The sequence below is a fragment of the Eptatretus burgeri genome, chromosome 6, assembly GCF_056783735.1.
Source record: "Eptatretus burgeri isolate ZD-2024b chromosome 6, Ebu_testis_v1, whole genome shotgun sequence".
Lineage (NCBI taxonomy): Eukaryota > Metazoa > Chordata > Myxini > Myxiniformes > Myxinidae > Eptatretus > Eptatretus burgeri.
This window is the reverse complement of record NC_140966.1, coordinates 106,064,810-106,083,936: the sequence shown is the minus strand read 5'-3', so window position 1 is coordinate 106,083,936 and position 19,127 is coordinate 106,064,810. Positions and strand designations below refer to the sequence as shown.

Below are 19,127 nucleotides of genomic sequence, written 5' to 3'. Positions count from 1 at the left end.
CACCCTGACACACACACACACACACACACACACACACACACACACACACACACACACACACACACACACACACACACACACACCCTTATATTAGTATGCAAATATGGAATAATTTCTGACATTCCCATCACCCCTATATCTTCCAGACAAACTTTTTCGATTATATCGCCTAACTCACATCTCCGACTATATCCATTTTCCTTCTCTCTCTCTCCATTCCTTCAACACTTCCATCCCCCTCCTCTCAGCCTCTCTTCTCTTCTCAATCTCAATATTCAACCCAAACGCCAATAACCTGCCTCGAGTTATACACTTACCCAACTCATCCACCATGTTTTGTCATCACACATCAACAACTTTTTGAAATCTCGTGCTTTATATAGTTTTTGGTCTTATCTCTCAATTAATGTCAGTGTAAAAATTTAAAAATTCTCATCGCCAGATCCGGATTTTCACCAAAATCTAATTGATTCGTCCTTGTCGCACACCCAACCTATCCACCAAGTTTTGCCCAAATCCATCCCTAACTTTTTTGTTATGGATGAAAATACCCCATAAACCTAGAAGTGTTAACCTCAACAGTTTGCTTTACACCCTAAATGTTTTGCGAAACCTGTCCTGTGCCTGACAGTCATTTTGGAGAATCATCTTACGTAATGCCCTTACTCTCTCTGCACCTTCTGTTTCCCTAATGGTGTAGTTCATGTGATTATCATGTCCTTGTAATTAATTTCCAACCCCAAGAACCTCCTCCATGTTAGTAGGTGAATAAACTGTAGAGAGATTTGTGTTTGAATAACAAGCACTGCTTTTTTCTTTTCAATCAAACTTCATTGGGGACATTTCACGGAAACGTTCACCCCCCCCCCCAACCAAATCCCTCCTTCCTGGATGAATGAGCATTATTTACACATTCCAAGTACTGTGCTCACCGCAACAATGCACATGGATGTTCAAAACCCTGATTCAGAACATTTGCCATTCAAATAGACTCTGAGCAGTTCCTTATCTCAGTGCCTGGAGCAAAGGAGGAGAGAAAGGAGAGAGATAGGAGAGAGAGTGAGAGAGCGAGAGAGTGAGAGAGCGAGAGAGCGAGAGAGAGAAAAGAAAAATCATTCTTTAGGATGACATCATAACATCGGCTTTGGAAAGAGTCGGGGTGTTCACTTTCAACGCTCTACACAGAATATGGTCCCAATCTGCTCTCTGCTCTGGTGACAACCATTATGCCAGAAATGCTTCAATGGATAGGTTCCCTTCTCAGGAATTGTAAGCAATAATGAAGGCTGCATTTATTATTTTTTAAATATTTTCATTTACAAACGCTTTCCGACGGTTCTGTGATTTTTAATTTTTTCCCGGTGTAACAGCTTCGATGTCGTCGGCACACAAAATTTCAGCTTTCTACGTCACCTGGAAGGTACAGAACATTAATATCGGTCAGTCAGGGAGTCATTCAGAAATTGAGTGGTTAGAATGAGTTTTATATACTAGACGCACATGTAAAGGCACGTATGGTGGTGTAAAGTGAATGTGCTTCGGCAAATGTGCTGTGGCGACACATGATAACTTTTCATTTTAACTTTCCTTCCACGTTGTCGTTATATTTTGCTGTGACGGAACACGGAAGGGAGAGTATCAGAGTAATCATTTTTCAATCTCGAGGATGTTGGTTGTAAAGCGTTGTGTTTTAAAAGGAAATCTCCTTCCTGCTCCCACAACCCCAAGGGGAAATTGAGCGATTTGGATTCTGAGAAGCACGAGGAAGGGGGAAAGAGGCTAAGTGGTCACATTCCATTCGGGAGGAAGGTTAGAATCTGGGAGGCACTCCCTGAGACCACACGTTCCAACATTTCCACGTGAAAGTGAAATGGAAGGGCCTGGCACCTGGAGAAGATGAGGTGTTTGTTGCAAAGGAAGGCCTGATGCAGGGGTCCAGGTTCTAATCTGGTGGTAAATTAGCCTAATGACAGAGCAGGGGTTTAAAATCCATCTGAATTATGCCAGACCTTCCAAAGTGTAGGCACACATGTATTGTTAAAAATCTCCAACTCCTCTTACAGTGAGGAAACCCATCTCGTAGTTCAAACTCCAAAAGTTCATGGGTTGCTGTAACCAAGAAAGCTGTAACCGCTATCCAAGGGTAATCAATGTCGCCAACCAAGGCTGTACGAAAGGCCATCCTATCAGGGAAATGTCCAAGTACATTTCCTCCATTCTTGGTATCATTTCCTATCAATATGGATCTCTGTGCACACTCCACCGCTGTTTAAACAGATTAGACAGAAAAATAGCACATTGTCTAATAACTTTGTTTCCTGCACAATCAATCAGGTCACATAACTGATTAAATGTATTAAACAACTCGAAGGGAGACATTATTCAATCCGACAGTGGTGCTTTTATATATATATATATATATATATATATATATATATATATATATATATATATATATATATATATATATATATATATATATATTTGCTATATTACGACGTTATGTCTCGTCATCTGCTTATTGCAGTCAATGATGCCCCCTCCGCTTTGTGAGGGCACCTCGACACAGCAAATTATGCCTGCACAGACCCGGATGATGAACACTCAGTGTTCAAAATGTTGGACCTGAGCCTGGCCTACTTGGGGCAGCCGCTAGTCAGTGAAGCTTTCAGTTTTGAATGTAGATCTTTCTAACTATACTACGACAGATTTGTTTTGTGAAGCAAGATTGCCTAAACTTCTTTTAATACCTTTGAAAGCAATTTAATGTATTTAATTGTACATTCTCGGGGATGACATACTAAGTCCTGTTGGAAATGCAAATATGAAGATCACAAATCAAAACGAGAGTGTAGGTTGTCCCTCAACCGATGATGAGCAATCCTTTCAAGATGTTTGCCATGGGATATGATGGATTAATAATGCATATGAAAAAAATCACAACGTTCGAGGCCAACTTACATTGGCAGTGATATTCCGGGTCTGTCACGTAATTTGCATTCTTATTCTTAATTGGATGCATCATTTAGTTTTTCTTTACTTTCTGTCATATTCGATATGATCAATAGAAGATGGTGGAGCAGGCTGCACAGTGGTATGCACAACGTAAGTTCAAATATTACTTGATATTTCATTCAGTTGACAAGTGCAAGCAAGCAAGTAAATAAATAGACTCTATATAGATATCAACAACAAGGCATGAAATTGTGAAACACAAAAATGATGATACAAGGAGAAAAGTTTTTTGACGCGGGATTATTTTCACCACAAATCATTATCCTTACTCGTGAAGTCTTACCGGTGAAGGTTGGTAGCAATCTGTATCGGTGGACTGGAAGAACAACAGACGGAATCAACAACGTTGACTCGGGTATGCTCACCGCCATGGGAAGCAAGGGGAAGCCGATATTTCGGAGCGTTAATCCTTTGTTGGAGCGAAAGAGGTGCATAAACTCGTCGCCGGCACCCACTTTTGCTCCGACGAAGGGCTAATGTCAGAATAGTCAGGGAAGCTTCTTGCTTCCCACGGTGGTTAGCATACGTCCCGTGGCTTCAATCCAATTGCCATTATTGCACTAACTGGCTCTATTTTAAGCACGAATGTTTTTCTGCCCTCTTATTAGATGAGTTGAGATGTGGAGTGCAGTTTTAACTTTTTTTGTGAAAACTTAGCTGCAATCTTAAAATTTTACAAAGAAATTACAAAAAAAACAAAGTGAGCATGACCATTGCCAACACCTTGCAATGCCATCATGAGCCATGCTCTCGACTGTGCAAGGTTCGTTACCATCCAAATGATGCTTTCGTTTTTATTTTTCTCATCTTCAAATATTTGCATAAACTTTCCGAAACCTGTCTTCACAAAAGATATGCGGCATTCCAAGTTATCAGGATGAGGATGGAGGCAGGAAAACAACGCCCTGTTTGCATAGGCCAGGATTGTGCAAAGGAAACCCGTGGGAGGGTTTTAGGGAAAAGTGGGAAAAGGTTAGAAATTGAGGAATCGTGCAGAGGACGGTCGATGGTGCAATGTAGCGTAAATCTGCATGATCGACTCGATTGGTCATTGATAATTACACTGGTCACTTCATCGATATTCAGCGATCCATCGAAGCCCCCGTTTTTCATATCGTTCAAGGGTCCATCAATAAAGTCTGTGCGTGGAAGAATAAAATGTTAGGGAGAAGCGGGAAGGGGTGCACTTTGAGGAGCTATGCTAAAAGACATGTAATTGCAACCACATGCATTAACATGTCACCTTTTTGCAGTTGTTACAGTTTGAGAAGTGCGCTTGGGGTGTTGACACTATTGTTGAGTAATTTATGTTGTTCTGGTGTACGGTGTGTGTTGATAATTTTTTTTTTCTTTTTCTTTTTGACGTTTATGTTTTAGAAGAAGAAAATCGAGATTGGTCGGGCCATGGATGTGCATCTCAATTGAAGGCGGCTGAGATGAGGCGGCTCACTTTACCGCAGTCAATGCTGGACTGTGCTCTGTTACAGCACTGCAGTGTAGTTCCCCTTTTAATTATTGATCAATCTAAATGTGCTGAGTGAGTGCAATGCCTGTTGCAGTGATACTGAATAAGCATGAAGGGACCTAGCCACATAATGTTCCGTTTCGGGTTAGTTAGGACATAGGTTACTGCCGGGATTAGTAAAGGAGTTGGCTTTGGGGGTGAGCGCTGCGTATGTGTTGGCGTTAGTTAACAATCTATTCAGTTTATAGATTAAGACAACTTTTTGTATTCTTTATCCGATTCTGAGGCATTGACCATGCTTGGTTAGGCACATTTGCATTCCTACTCGGGGGGGCTTCTAACTATTATGCATGCAAATATGGTCAATTTTTGGAATGAACGACGCATGCATATGCACTAATCCTTTTCGCAAAATATGCAAATATCCAGCACAATTACTCGCAAAAAGCCCCCAGTGATAATTGATGAAGGAAAAAGAAAAATTGCCCATCATTAAATGTTGGACGAGATGAAATTCCAAAATTCTGGCTAAAGCAACGAGATGCGCTCCCCAATCACTATGCTCGAGCATTCAACAAACTTATCCAAGAGGAAAAGGTAATGGACAAGTAGCTCAACGAAGATAACACCTTCGACATCCCGAAATCTGAAGATACCCAACTACCTCACAAGTGTAGATTAAATGTATTAAACAACTTCCAATGTCCACATTACATGTCCACCAATAACATACAAACTTCCAATGGAAATAATCACAGAAATGATATACCACCACCTAACACAACAAGTAGGCACAGAAGCAGAGCAGAAGGGATGCAAAAGAGGATGCTATGGAACAATAGACTACCTACTACTAAACAAGGCCATACTTGGAAACTGCAAAACACAATGAACCAAATTGTCCACAGCCTGGATCAGGCCCCCTAACAAACGGACGCCAACGTTGTCAGACGGAATGAAAACCCGTCATTCTTGTTACAAAAACAGCTAAAATTGATGAAAAAGCGGCCGAAATTGAAACCAACACAGTAATTACGGTCGCAATAGCAAATATAACCGAAACCAACACGTTTATTCTACACGCAAGAACGGTCGTGACGGACACAAGAATGGTCAATCCCGAAATAGAACGGTGGGGAACGGAAGCAACATCGGTTATTTCCGTCGCGAAATGGTGGAGACCGAAGCGAAAGCGATTCATTCCAACAAAAACAGATAACATAAAAATCGACCACGATACAATGATACAGGAGCTAGACAATGAAGCATCATGCAAATAATGTGGAGTTAAAGAGGGCCACCAAATGTGTCGTAAACAAATGCGCAAACAATTACCAAAGAACACCTGCATAGAATGAGGCTGCTCCTGAAAACATACATCCCCCAAGGAACACAATCAAAGCCATAAACCAACTAGCAATACCAGTATTTCAGTGCAGCTGCAGAATAGTAAACTGTCCACAAGCAGAAAACAATAAACTAGATATATTGTTGCGGACCCGGGGTTGGGGGGCAAAGACCACGAGAGGTGAACTACCTCAGATTCCCACCAGAATCGTCACCTTACCAGATGAGACGCAGCCGAGCAGAACTGCCAAGTACGTACACCAGGTGGGAAACAGATCGTCGGGGAATAACGTCCCAGCTAAACTAGGGTGCGGGCCATGCTTGACCAATGGAAGAAAACACGAAAACGAGCTGGGGACATTTCTCTATGCAATGCATTTATTTACAACCAAGCGAGGAAAAGTATGTGGCACAGTGAATGGGGTTTTATTTTATGCACAGCAGGGGATAGCAAGGAATTTGTGGGGTGCAGCAAAAGGCAACAACTTACAAAAGAAGACAGAGAGGAGGATTATCCTGAATATCTTCGACAATCTTATTTAATCTCAGACAGGCGCCATCACACTCACACACGCGCGCGCACGCACGCACACAAAAGTTAGAGAGCCAAGAAAGAGCGAGAAAGGTGAGGATGAGCGCCCTCTCAATACCTGGCATGGTCGGCTGACCAACGCGGCCCAGGATGCTTAGGGAGGGGTATTTGGAAAGATACTTGTGTCTATGGTGTGGGAGTGGGGAGGTGCGATGTATGCAACGTGAGGGGTGCGGCGTCGCGCCCGAGAAAAATGGGATTGCGAGTCAGTACACGTTCTTCTTTTGTGCATCCACAGTAGACAGGATAGAGGGGTATATAAAGACGGGATAGGAGAATAGGTGCATGAGAAGGAAGATCCAGAACCTATCCGTGTAAAAGTCTGTATGTGTAGCGTGTACCTCCCGTAGGACACTCCCCCTGAGTGTTCCCACCTCATGATATGGCGTGTTATCTCCTGCCTATTTATTTGCCGGGGCTCGTGGCAACGAGCGCTCCGTACTGGTCTGCCGTCCGTGGCCGGCGGCGAGTCCGTCTGGCTTCGCGGGGGTGGTGGCACGTTGACAGCACGGCAGGAAGTCCACCGCCTGCTGGCAAAGGACGGCAGTCGCACACAGACGATGTTCTCGAAGAAGCTCTCTCAACGGCTCCGTGCTACCCCCTTTTATAAGCCCCAGGCGAAGGGTGGGGTGAGGACCAGAAATCAACGTGCTGTGGCTCAAATCCTGCTCCACTATTGGGCAACAGTGGCCCTAGCCATGCCCCACTAGGCTCCGGGACCGGAAACTGGTGTGTTTATTAAACAATTGTCTATTGAATGGCATGTGTGCTTGCATGCTTGTTGTGTAGTATGGCTGAAAGGAAAGGGTCAAAGTAGGGGTCAGAGTGCGGATCAAAGAGATATTTATTAGACCTAACTATGAGTCCCACGCAATGCAATTCATCCCGTTTACCCATGAGACATAAGGGGAGGACTAACTACACGAATAGTAATGAAATAACTGCCTGGGGATCACGGTATGTTGGGTGCCATTGCCTTAGAGGCATGTGGTTTTGCAGAACCGCACCAAAATCAAAACAAGGAAACTCCTTCCAATCCACAAAATGTTTAAAAAGAAATCAATGCATCCCGAAAATGTACCTGTAAAGACGAAAAGGAGGTAGCGGCCTGACGGAGCTCAACCAAGTGCAGAGAATGACAACTGAAGGATTGGCTGAGTACGTGAAAACTAAAACAGACTACCAAATCCAATTTGTATGCAAACATGAAGACAGCAAGCCAATAAAGGTATCCCCAATCAACCTAGCAGAAAAATTCCAAAAACAGGAATGAATAGAAGGTGTCAGACATGAAACTGAAACAGCAACGACTACAGCCCCAATGACAGCAAAAAAGACAAAATAAAAATATCACGCAAAATATCACCAGATATACACCGACAAATGGGAGAACGATAAAAAAGCAGGAAGGTATATTAAAAAATGACTTGGACACATTAGGCAAAGACAAGGAAGGCTCATTGGAATGGCGAAGAAGAGCGTAGCTCAATAGGGATGGAGAACTAATCATATTAAATGCCCAATAAGAAGGACACTACACGCAAGGCTTAAAAAAGATGGCAGGAGTGAGTCAATCAGACAGGTGTGCGAGGTCCGTCTTAAAAGTAACGGGACTGACTTCACAGGAATTTTATTCCAAAAAATATATTGAAATCACAGCTTGTCCCCTTCAAAATAGTTTCCCTCCGGTCTCACACACTTGTCCATCCTCTTCTTCCATGCTTCGATGCACCCCTGGAAGGCTTCTTCTGGAATCCTCTGGAGCTCCATCATCACGGCCCTTTTGATGGCCTCCACATCAGGAAATCGGGTCCCCTTGATCACCCCCTTGAGCTTGGGGAAGAGGAAAAATTACAAGGGGCCAAGTCTGGTGAATACGGGGGTTGCTCCAGAGTTGGCACTTTCCTCTCCGCCAGAAACTGTCGGATGCTCAGGGCACTGTGAGCAGGGGCGTTGTCATGGTGTAGCGCCCAGGCGTTGGTCCCCCACAGATCCCTCCTCTTGTCCCAGACTGATCTCATGAGGCTCCGGAGGATATCCTTGTACATGTATTGATTCACTGTTTGACCCTGTGGTAGAAACTCGAAGTGGACGATGCCCTTGATGTCAAACAACGCGATGAGCATCACCTTGACCTTCGACTTCAGCATCCTTGCTTTATTTGGTCTTGGTGATGCTGGACTTTTCCACTGACGACTCTGCCGTTTGGTCTCGGGATCGTATTCGAATATCGAAGATTCATCGCCAGTAATGACTCTCCCGAGCAGGTCTGGATCATCCTCGAGGCGCTCAATAATGTCGTGACAGATAGTGACTCTTTGCGGTTTCTGGTCCCCAACAGGTTGGGGACAATCTTTGCGCACACCTTGCGCATTTCGAGATTTTCAGTGATGATGCTCCAGACAGTGTCCTTGTTGATGGAAAGTTCCTCAGCAATCATCCGCACCTTGAGTCAACAATCTACACACACCATCTGCTTCACACGCTCAATGTTGTCCGCCATTCTGCTCGTTGAAGGACTTCCAGACCATGGATCATCTTCAACCTTCTCCCGTCCCTCTTTGAATCTCTTGTGACATTTAAATGCACGTGTGCATGACATCGTTTCTTCCCCGTAGACTTGCTGCAGCATTGCGAAGGATTCGGAAGGTGTTTTGCCAAGCTCGGCAAGAAACTTCAGATTGCCTCTCTGCTCATGACTCATAGCACGACGATGACAGACGAGACAACGGGTAAAGCATGACCTGTAAAAAAATCACACAATGAGCGCAGTCAACCATCACCAATCATATATATTGCTGGAATGTTATGAAAGACTGTGACGCAACCCGTTCATTCAAGTTGTGTAAGTGGAACACATAGCAGGCTCAGTCCCATTACTTTTTAGACGGACCTCATAAGTTTTGAAAGGCGGAAACAGAAAGCACGAGTCACTTCCTATCGGGATGTGAAAAAGTCATGTCAGAACAGCACAACACACAAAGGCACAACAAAGTGTGTGGAGTCCATTGGCACATTTACAAAAAGTTCATTATCCCAGAAAAGTCATGGAAACATGAACCAAAAGTGATAATTGAAAACAAGGAAGTCATGATTATGCAGGACCCGATGATCCCATTGAGCATGAACATAGGAAACAAAGCATTGTGACTGGATATAATACTTAGGTACAAAAAAACGAAAAGATGGTCTTGCTAAATGAAGCATCAGTACCCAGTGATTTGGCCGAAAAATGCAGAAATAAAGAAAAATAACCAAATAACAGGATCTCAGAAATGAAGTCAATTATCTTGGAAATTGAATAGCACCAATTGAATCTTGGAGTTTTAAAGCAGTAATCGAGCCATGTAACATATTTGGAGCCAAATGAATGTGAACAAACTCAAAAAAGCTGAATACAATGCTGAGATTAATCATTCTGAGTTGTTCTACGAGTTAATACGTTACACAGATGGGTTATAATATGATCTTCATTGTAGTAGGGGTGGAGGTGGGGTTAGGGAGGTTTGTCTAAAGGGATGATCAGTGATCCAGTGATGCACAAACTAAGCCACAAAGCTCGAGAATGGAAAACAGAGATAGTCCCATGAAGTGATTCTGCCGGATCACCGTCTACATCCACATAAAAAAACACACATTAGACAAATCAGTTCCGTTGATCAAAGATGAACCACTTTTGTAGTGTACAATCTAAAATAACAGGGGGTTGACTCTCAATAAGAGGTGATGTGCCTGTCGATTATGAGAAGTCCACCAACGAACTGCATGCATGTCTGGGGTAAAGGGACCCAGACAGTCTGCAACGGACATGAAAACCGACATAGGAGTGTGCAGGGAAAAGTGGAAACACCCTCACTTATCTTCTCCGATAACAGACGAACACTTTCATGGATGTGGAAGTCATTTTCACAGACACACAAAGCCAAAGCCTTCCTCCACAACGTATTTCCATGCTTTCACCCCTCCTCCACATTCCCACCATTCCCCTCTCTCCTATCACCCTTCCGTTTATCAATTTTGATGCTTCCAAGTTCATCCATCTTCACCTTGATAAATAGGTGGCCAATTAATCTTCCTTTGGCTTCATTCGATTCGATACGTACGTACATCAGTTTATCCGCACAATCTGCGCTCCTTGGTTCCATGAGTGCATATTCCATCATAACTTTGAATTCATTCGTTTTCAAACACACTAAATTGTGCCTTACATTGTATCCTACCATTAATTTGCAATTGGTCACCGGCTTTGACACCAATACAAATTTATATTACAAACCCTAGGCATCAAAAAGCTACATATATTGAACAAACAGTTTCAAATTGAGAACTTCGCCGTCATTGGAGCATTGCTCCCGTTTGCATTTTTGCCACCTTCATCCGTATTCCACCGTTTAGAATCTCGTGTAGGCACGGACAACTTGCTAGTTCCAATAACATACAATGTGAATTGGTCAGAACGATATTTTGTTTGTACTCTCGTATCACTGCTTCTTTAATGGCCCTAATTATTCCCACCAACTTTGTGGGGATGGCCGCAGGAGGTAGGCTGGCGCAGGTCTTTCACGAACAGGTTGGCCCGGCTTGACGATCCAATGAAGGTGGCAACGATAGGTAAATTTATTATGAACTCTTCGACCCCTTTCAGGGCATGAGAGTAAAAGACGAACAAACATAAGACGACAAGTGTCTTCAAAACCAGTGATGTCTGGATACAGATAAGCAAATACTGCACACAGTGATATATTTTTGAGCACGACTCGGCATACAAAATTTCTCTCTGACAGCAAAGAAATTAAAGTTATCAGAACCTGGATAACATGCCACCAAAAAACGTCGCCACATTAACAAGTTGACCGGCATTACCAACATTACTGAAGTTGTAAGGATAATAAAAATTAGAGCGCATACCTCCACCAGGTTGAACAGTTTACATTGTGTATCCCACTGATCGGGCAGATCTGGATCCGGACCTGAACCAAAATCGAATCGACTTGTTGTCGTCACGTAACCAACTCGTCCACAACTTTTTGAGTTAACGTCCTATATACTGTATCGTTTTTTGGTCTCATCTCACAATGGCATGGCTGGTGTTGGCTTAATGGTTATGGTGACGGGCTTTGGATCCCAGGGTCCTGAGTTCAAATCCCGCTCAGTTGTTGAATTAATACCAGGTGGGGTTAACTCGACCTGTCATCCTTCTGAGGTCAGCAAAATGAGTGCCAGCATGCTGGTATACTGTATCGGAGTGGTGACCCGTCCAGGATTGTGCCCAATAGCCGAGGAGACTGCTTTGGCAGCACCAACGCTCTGCACAGAATATAGTCCCAATATTCTCTTTCATTCTCTCACACTCTCTCTCTCTCTCTCTCTCTCTCTCTCTCTCTCTCTCTCTCTCTCTCTCTCTCTCTCTCTCTCTCTCTCTCTCTCTCTCTCTCTCTCTCTCTCTCTCTCTCTCTCTCTCTCTCTCTCTCTCTCTCTCTCTCTCTCTCTCTCTCTCTCTCTCTCTCTCTCTCTCTCTCTCTCTCTCTCTCAATAGTGAAGAATCACTTAAAAAATTCTTGAATCCAAATCTACCAGAAAAATAGGAAACACATGGAAAAGTACCTGAGATAAAGGAATGTGCCTCTGCACAGTGAAAGGGTCAGAGAGCTTTCTCAGCTTGCCCAAAGGACTGAGATCTTTCAGCTTTCCGTACAGCAAAATCCAGATGACGTGGGCCGGTTCAAGGCCCGAAATATCATAGACAGACGTGTTCTACCAATACCCTGACTACTATTGAATGAGGTGAACTTTGCTGGAGTCCCGACTGTGAACATGGCAGGCTTGGTTATTTATTTAATGGACATCTGCAACTGCAAAGATGATGCTGGGCGTCATCACCAACAAAGCAATGGCTCCCGACTCTTCGGCAAAACACATTTTCACAATGTCAAAATACGCAATACTGGATGTGTCAAAATACGCTGGATGTACCAGGAAAACTTACCCAAGTGGAGACGTCGTATCTGACTTGGGTGGTTTTTAACAATGATGGTTCGATAATACTTGGGGGCTTGTGAATGTGTCGGGCAAGTTTAAAGTTATATTTACTATTAATAATGCGGGTGGGAAAGGCGGTGGGGGGGGGGCATGTTATAAATGTATCGGTTGCTTGGTTCTGGGGCCACAAAATAAATTGTACGAGATTTTTGCATACATTGCTAAAAGGAGAAGGATGTGTGTGGGTGTGGTGTGTGTTTGATAAATGCACTACCACCGTTTGCTTTATTAACAGGAAATGCAAGGATCTTGACCCCTCTCGTGCATGGAAATTCCTCATATTTCTGGATATTTCCGTGAGCCTAACTTGCGTGCAAGAACGCAACAATTGTATAGTTAACCATTTTGAAATTGCCACTCTTTTGTTTAAATCTAATTAGTTAGTTTCGTCTTCAATTATCCTACCATTCTTCCCGCCAATGGTACAGTGAATCCTATGGTGAGGCAGTTGCTCTGAAACAACTTGCCTTCTCTTCCTGAAAGGCTAATCTGACCGAAGGAAATTCTCAGTGCATTCCAAAAGGTCCACAAAAAGTGTATGTCCTATCAGCTTACTTTCAATCATCACCAAGGTCATGGAATCCATCATCACAGTTGATATGAAATCCTTCCTTTTCTCCAACAACCTCATCTCATTTCACCTATTTGTTCAGACCAGGTTACTCCACCTTGGACATGCTGCTTCAACTCTCCAAACAATGGAAGGAGGCCCTCAATGTTAGACATGAGATCAGGGACATTCACCTCTCTGGACATATCTCATGCTTTGATACAGTCAGGCCTCCTTCCATAATCTCCAAACCCTCTTCCTATGGCATCCAAGGCCAACTCCACACATGGCTTTTCTGACTTCCACTATTCTCATAGCCAACGTGTGGCACTCAACGGAATCCTTCAATCTCCTCTCCCTGTTAAGGCTGGAGTGCCCCAAGGCAGTGTTCTGTGCCCAGTCCTACAATTCCAGATGACCATCAATGATCTCTCTGACACTCTGGAATATCCTCTTCATCTATTTGCTGCCATGGCATCCCTGATCATCCTTCAGACAGGCCAGCTGCAGCTTCTTCCCTCTCTTCAGACCTTGAAAAAAAACCAAAAACGCAAATGGTCAACAATTGGAATAGGCCTATGTCTTTAAATCCAGACAAATCTCACACTCTCACAAGCTCTCTCGAAAAGGACCATCTGGCAAACCCTCCTACCTACTCTCTTAACAATCTTCTTGAGGAAGTTCAGTCATTCAAGCTCCTGGGTCTCACGCTCAGCCATGATCTTTCTTAGGAAAGCCACATTTCAAATTTTGGCAGACAGGTCGGTGGGCCCTCTGTCTTCCACCACCTCATTACTGGTCTTGCACCCTCTGCTCTTTCTGTGCTTTGTCCCTCCAGGTTTCTGTAGGGCTCACATGGTCCACCAGCAACCTCCCTCTGGTGAAACTACCTAAATCCAGGATCACTGCTCACCTCCACTCATTTGTTCCTCCTTTCTCACCTGTGGAACAAACTTAAAAATCCTCTTCAATCTCATTATTCCCTCCATGACTTCCAGACAGCTGTTCACCACAATCTCAGTTCGTCCCAAATCCAAAACCATGATCTTTCCCATCCTCATTAACCCCATCCAAATCCCTCCTCCTAAATTTCCAGTTTTTCCTCATTGGGGCTTCTTTCTGTATCTGTATCAATCTTGTCCATCCATTGCATCCTCTCTTACTCCCCCCCACAACACCCATTGTTTGTCCCAGTCTCCCTCTCTCTTTGGTTTCAACTGTGCTGTTAGTGTTTCTTCCCCTCTCTCTACTGCTCCTGTTGTGTGCGTCTCTTCTGTTCCTTTTGCGTCCTGTATTTGTCTGTTACATCCTGATCCATCCTGTTACATCCTGAGCAGATTTCATGCTCACATCGCAGGTTAAAAGTGCCCGTGCTAGCAGATGGGAGTCAATGAAAATGCACACACTGAGCATACGTGTAATGCCTCGTTAGTGTTCATCAGTCATTTTTGAAGACCCCTATTGGTTAGTAGTTAAACAGGACAGGTGACAGGTAAAAGATAAGGTAATATAGGGGATAGATAGGGCTTATGGAAAGGTAAAATAAACATTTGTAGAAAACACTGCCAGGGATGATTGCGCAGTGCGAGCCAGTTACTTTTAGTCACGCATTTTGTGCAGTGCCGTGATGTGAAATCCAGGCTGGGGGAAAATAGAGTAGTAATTTAAGACATGAGAGTCTCAATCAGAATGTATAATTAAGTGGACAAGCCTGAAAACGAAGGATCTTTAATATCACATTGTTATTGTTGTTGTTATTTTGTGCGCTCCTTCAATGCACTTTCATATACGTTTGTATTTCTTGTTTATCTTCTTCGTACAACCCGTCTGAAAGAAGCACGTGGGAAACGTGCAGCAGACACAAGCAGCTACGGTGGGACCTTGGAAACAGGTGACGGCTCCTCAACCAGGTACCAAAGCAGGTGCAACCAACACCAGAGGAACATCCATGCTACTATTCCCGCCTTGAACATTAGAGTCTACAGACAGAGGGACAGGTCGTCAGAACATGGTCACGGGCATGTCGATGGATGAGGACACACCGAACGGCAGAACGGAATCGGCAGCGTATGAATGATCAGACCCGGGAGCCAACGATTCATTCACATGAGGTTTCCAGGTAAGACTGGCCGAAGTACGAACAAGGTAGTTAGCTGATCCGAAAACTCAGATCACAGTAGCCGGTACCCATTTCTGTCGGTGTACATAGCCTCATGCGAAAACTGGCTGGGGCACCGTGAACGAACATCAGTCGCCGTAATAACTGATAGTGCGCAAGGTTGAAGCAAATTCATCCGTGCCTGCAAATGTCAGCCATACATGCAGAACGCAGGCGTTTCCTGCATAGTAGAATGCACCGAATTATGAGGGCCATGCAAAACACATTGCCACTACTCTGTACAGATCGTACAACTTGGCACCAATGTCAAGCATGTTTCAAAGCTTTAACAAATGATTTGGCCTGGCCATTTGTAGCTGGGTGGAAAGACGCCGACCTGAGGTATTTGATACCATGATCACACATAAACACGGCAAACACCTCAGACACAAACTTTGGACCATTGTCCAAAACTAAAATCTCCAGAACGCCTTCGTTTGCAAAAATACCCCAAAGAAACATATGACCCATGATCGGCCGTGCAAAATGCACATTAACGCGCTGCCACGATCTATCGGTGAGCGGCCACAACAATGAGGCACGTGAGGGATAATCAGCGTCAGTTTGACACAAAGCACATGCTTTTACTGTCCACTAGATGTCCGCATCAAGTCCGGGCCACCACAACAAACTCTGGGCTAAAGTCTTCGTTTTGACCACACCTGAAAGATCCTCGTGTAACTCATTGAGACAGCGCTGATGTAATGAAGCAGAAATAACCACCTTCATGCCCCACATTACACAACCTTGAGCTAAAGGGAGGTCAGATGCACGTGACACATATGGAGTATATTCTGACATTGAGGGCAACTCGAACCAACAGCCAGACAACGCAACGTGCGCAACACGCAAAAAAAGGGGATCGCGACAGATGGCAGCGGCCATGTCTGCATCAATTACCGGACCAGACTCGATCTGTTCGAACATGTACACCTCAAAATCATCTGTGGGTTCGGTGACACCAGGAGACCGCATTCGAGACAGGCCATCACAGTTAGCGTGCCATTCAGAAGCACAAAATGATATTTTGTAGTCATACGCACTGAGGAAGAGACACTAACTCTGTGGCTGAACAGCTGTAGTTACTGGAATGCCTTTCCGAGGATTAAACAAGAACTGAAGCAACTGATGATCAGTTTGTCGGAGGAAATGTCGACCTATCAAGTACCGCCGAAACTTCAACACGCCCCATAACAGACTCAGTGCTTCATGCTCAATTTGAACATAATTCTGCTCTGCGGCTAACAGCTACCCTTGACCACATGTACCGATGATGGTGCCTGGCCCTGACAGACCCACCGCACGTGGCCTGTCCGACCACACCGGTGACACACTGCATTCTGAAATTAACAGATGGAGTACTACTCTTCCCTCTGGGCTGGTGCTCCTGCCTCTCACCTTTTTCAGCTTCCCGTTGTGGAAACCAAGGCATTTAAGGTCATTGGTAACTCCCGCAATGAAGCTGAGTCTTTGGGTCTCTCACTCTCTCACTGCAGGCAGGTCGATGGTCTTTCTGTCTTCTACCGTCTCCTCTCCAGCCTCGCCCCCCCTCCCCCCGGCTCTGTCTGCCATCTGTCCCGCTCATATTTCCACAGGGCGCTCAAGGTCCACTAGTAACCAGCTTCTGGTTAAACTACCAAAATCAAGAAATACTGCTCACCTTCACTCCCACACACTCTTCAATCGCACTCTTCCCTCCAGGTCTTCAAAATAGCTGTTCACCACCATCTCTTATCTTCTGCCATCCAAACCACGATCTTTTTCTACTCCCATTAATCCACCACAAACCCACCTCCTTCATATTCCCTGCTTTCCTTCCTGAAAGTCCTGTAGTGTCCATCTTGTTTACACCGTGTACCCCGCCCCATCCCTCTCTCTCTCTTCCACACAGCTCCTCATGTGTCTATTCCCCACTGTTTTGTGCTTCCCTCTCCTGTCACTCTTGTCTCCTGTTCCCCTTGTTATACGTTCTGCATGTTAGCTCTTATACAAGCCTTGACATTGTGCATAAAAAACAAACAAACAAAAAAAACCCAGTTCCAATGAGTGTGTGAACCAACTCTCTCTCTCTCTCTCTCTATCGAGTGTAGCCTGTGGCTGCTGGTTGCATCATTGGTTGGGACGTGGCTATGCCGCTGATGCAGTGTCCCCCTTACTGGTACACTGGTAGTCATTTTGCCGACCTCGGAAGGATGACAGGCTGAGTCAACCTCCTGGTTTATTTTAATTCAGCGGCCAACGGGGCTTGAACTCAGCACCCGAGGATCCCAAGCCGCCACCCTAACCACTAACAGCCAACACCAGGCTTCGTGAACCACCAAAACCCTGACAAGACTGCGGTTGCAGCTGACCCTGCGATGCCCTGCATACATACATGCAGCCAGGATTAAAGAGGTTCCTGATATGCTGACCCAGATGGGGAATTGTGAGCATGCGACCTGCCAGCAGCTATGACATTGACAGAAAAGTCCTCCCCAACAATGATGCAAACATCCTGTCTGGCTTGTTCTACAACAGCTGCAGTTTCAACCGCTTTAGCAAACATAATCCCTTCAAACTTTATCGAAGGAACTGATGCGATCACCTTCTAGTTAAGGAATTTTCGCAAATTGTATTTACCATCTGTGAAAAAATTGCTTACCAAAAAATTTCTTCACTAACGTATTCATCTAGGTGTCCACTAACACCTATCAATTCGTGCAAACCCAAACCCAAAAAATTAACTTTTGCCAATATTGACTTGTGGGATGTCTAATTAGGGGTTTTTTTGGGTGCTGAATTGATTCCAACCATTATTTTTGAGAAAAAAAACACTCCTTGATCATATAAAATGTATTTTATTGACATTTTTTAACAGAACTGTGCTCAATTGAAATGTTGCTTCGTCAGCTTTTACAACCTTGTTCATCAAACTCCCCAGGTATCTTCCTCACTCCTCTTGTCATCCAGCTGGTTTATGTTCAGGCAAGAGTTACCATGACAGATGCCGCAAGCACAAATACACTTGACTCCTTGCTTTTTACAGAAGCACCTGAGTGAGCTGCAGTCCCCCGCACAGTTGCAGCTGGCAAACGTCAGGAGGTGGTCTGGTGCAATGGGGTCTGTAGAAGGGACTGGTGCATATCCTTGCTCAGTGAGCTGTCATCCATAGTCCCGGGCATCCAACGATGGACTTTGCAGCATCAGCCAGTCTCTAGTCTGGAGGTAAGCTCGGAGAGAGCACTGTGCTGCAGCTCCTGTTGTAGGGGGGAGTTTCTCAGGTTTTATGCTCCCAGTAGCAGCTCGCTTGCTGAAGATGTCGAATCTCAAGTCTTCAAAGTCTTTGGAGGATTTCCCATGGAACATGAGCATGAAAAGATCACAGCGTGCTTTAATGATATCACCTTTCTCAGATCGGATGTCCATAAACACGTCCATTGCCCTCTCTGCTTCATCAGTCTTGCAGAGCTTCCTTAGCAAAGTTGGTTTGCTAAACCCAAAAATTGCAGACACTGTATCGCAGCCAGAGAAGCTGTGCAAGAAGATGAGATACCTCCGGTATATCTCTGGGAGGGCCTCCCGGATCTTTCCGACATCGTAAGATGTTTCTTTGGCTGTCGTGAGGAAGATCGGATGGTCTGCAACATGATGAATCAGCATACCCAGGACGTCTGTGTCCTCAGCCCTCACGTCGACAGGGGACTCACTTGCCTCATCTAGAGCTGCGCGAAACGATTGAGGTGTCGTCCTCATCAGAGCTGTTAGTGCATCGGAGCATCGGAAAAATACATTTTATATGATCAAGGAGTGCTTTTTTTTCTCAAAAATAATGGCTGGAATCAATTCAGCACCCTAAAAAACCGCTAGTTAGACATCCCACAAGTCAATATTGGCAAAAGTTAATTTTCCGATATTTTCGCGCAGGCCCTCTGAGCACCCGGACTTTGATTGGCTCCCCAGAATTTTCCACAAGGATTTGGGT

At 44.5% G+C, this 19,127-nt stretch overlaps 1 protein-coding gene and 1 pseudogene across 1 annotated transcript in view; both read right to left on the bottom strand.

Moving 5' to 3' along the window:
• The window catches only part of PARPBP (PARP1 binding protein), a 266,632-nt gene that overhangs the window by 8,977 nt on the left and 238,528 nt on the right, over window positions 1-19,127 (bottom strand). The gene's annotated exons all lie outside the window — the stretch shown is intronic.
• Window positions 16,401-19,120, bottom strand: LOC147025535 (uncharacterized; annotated as a pseudogene).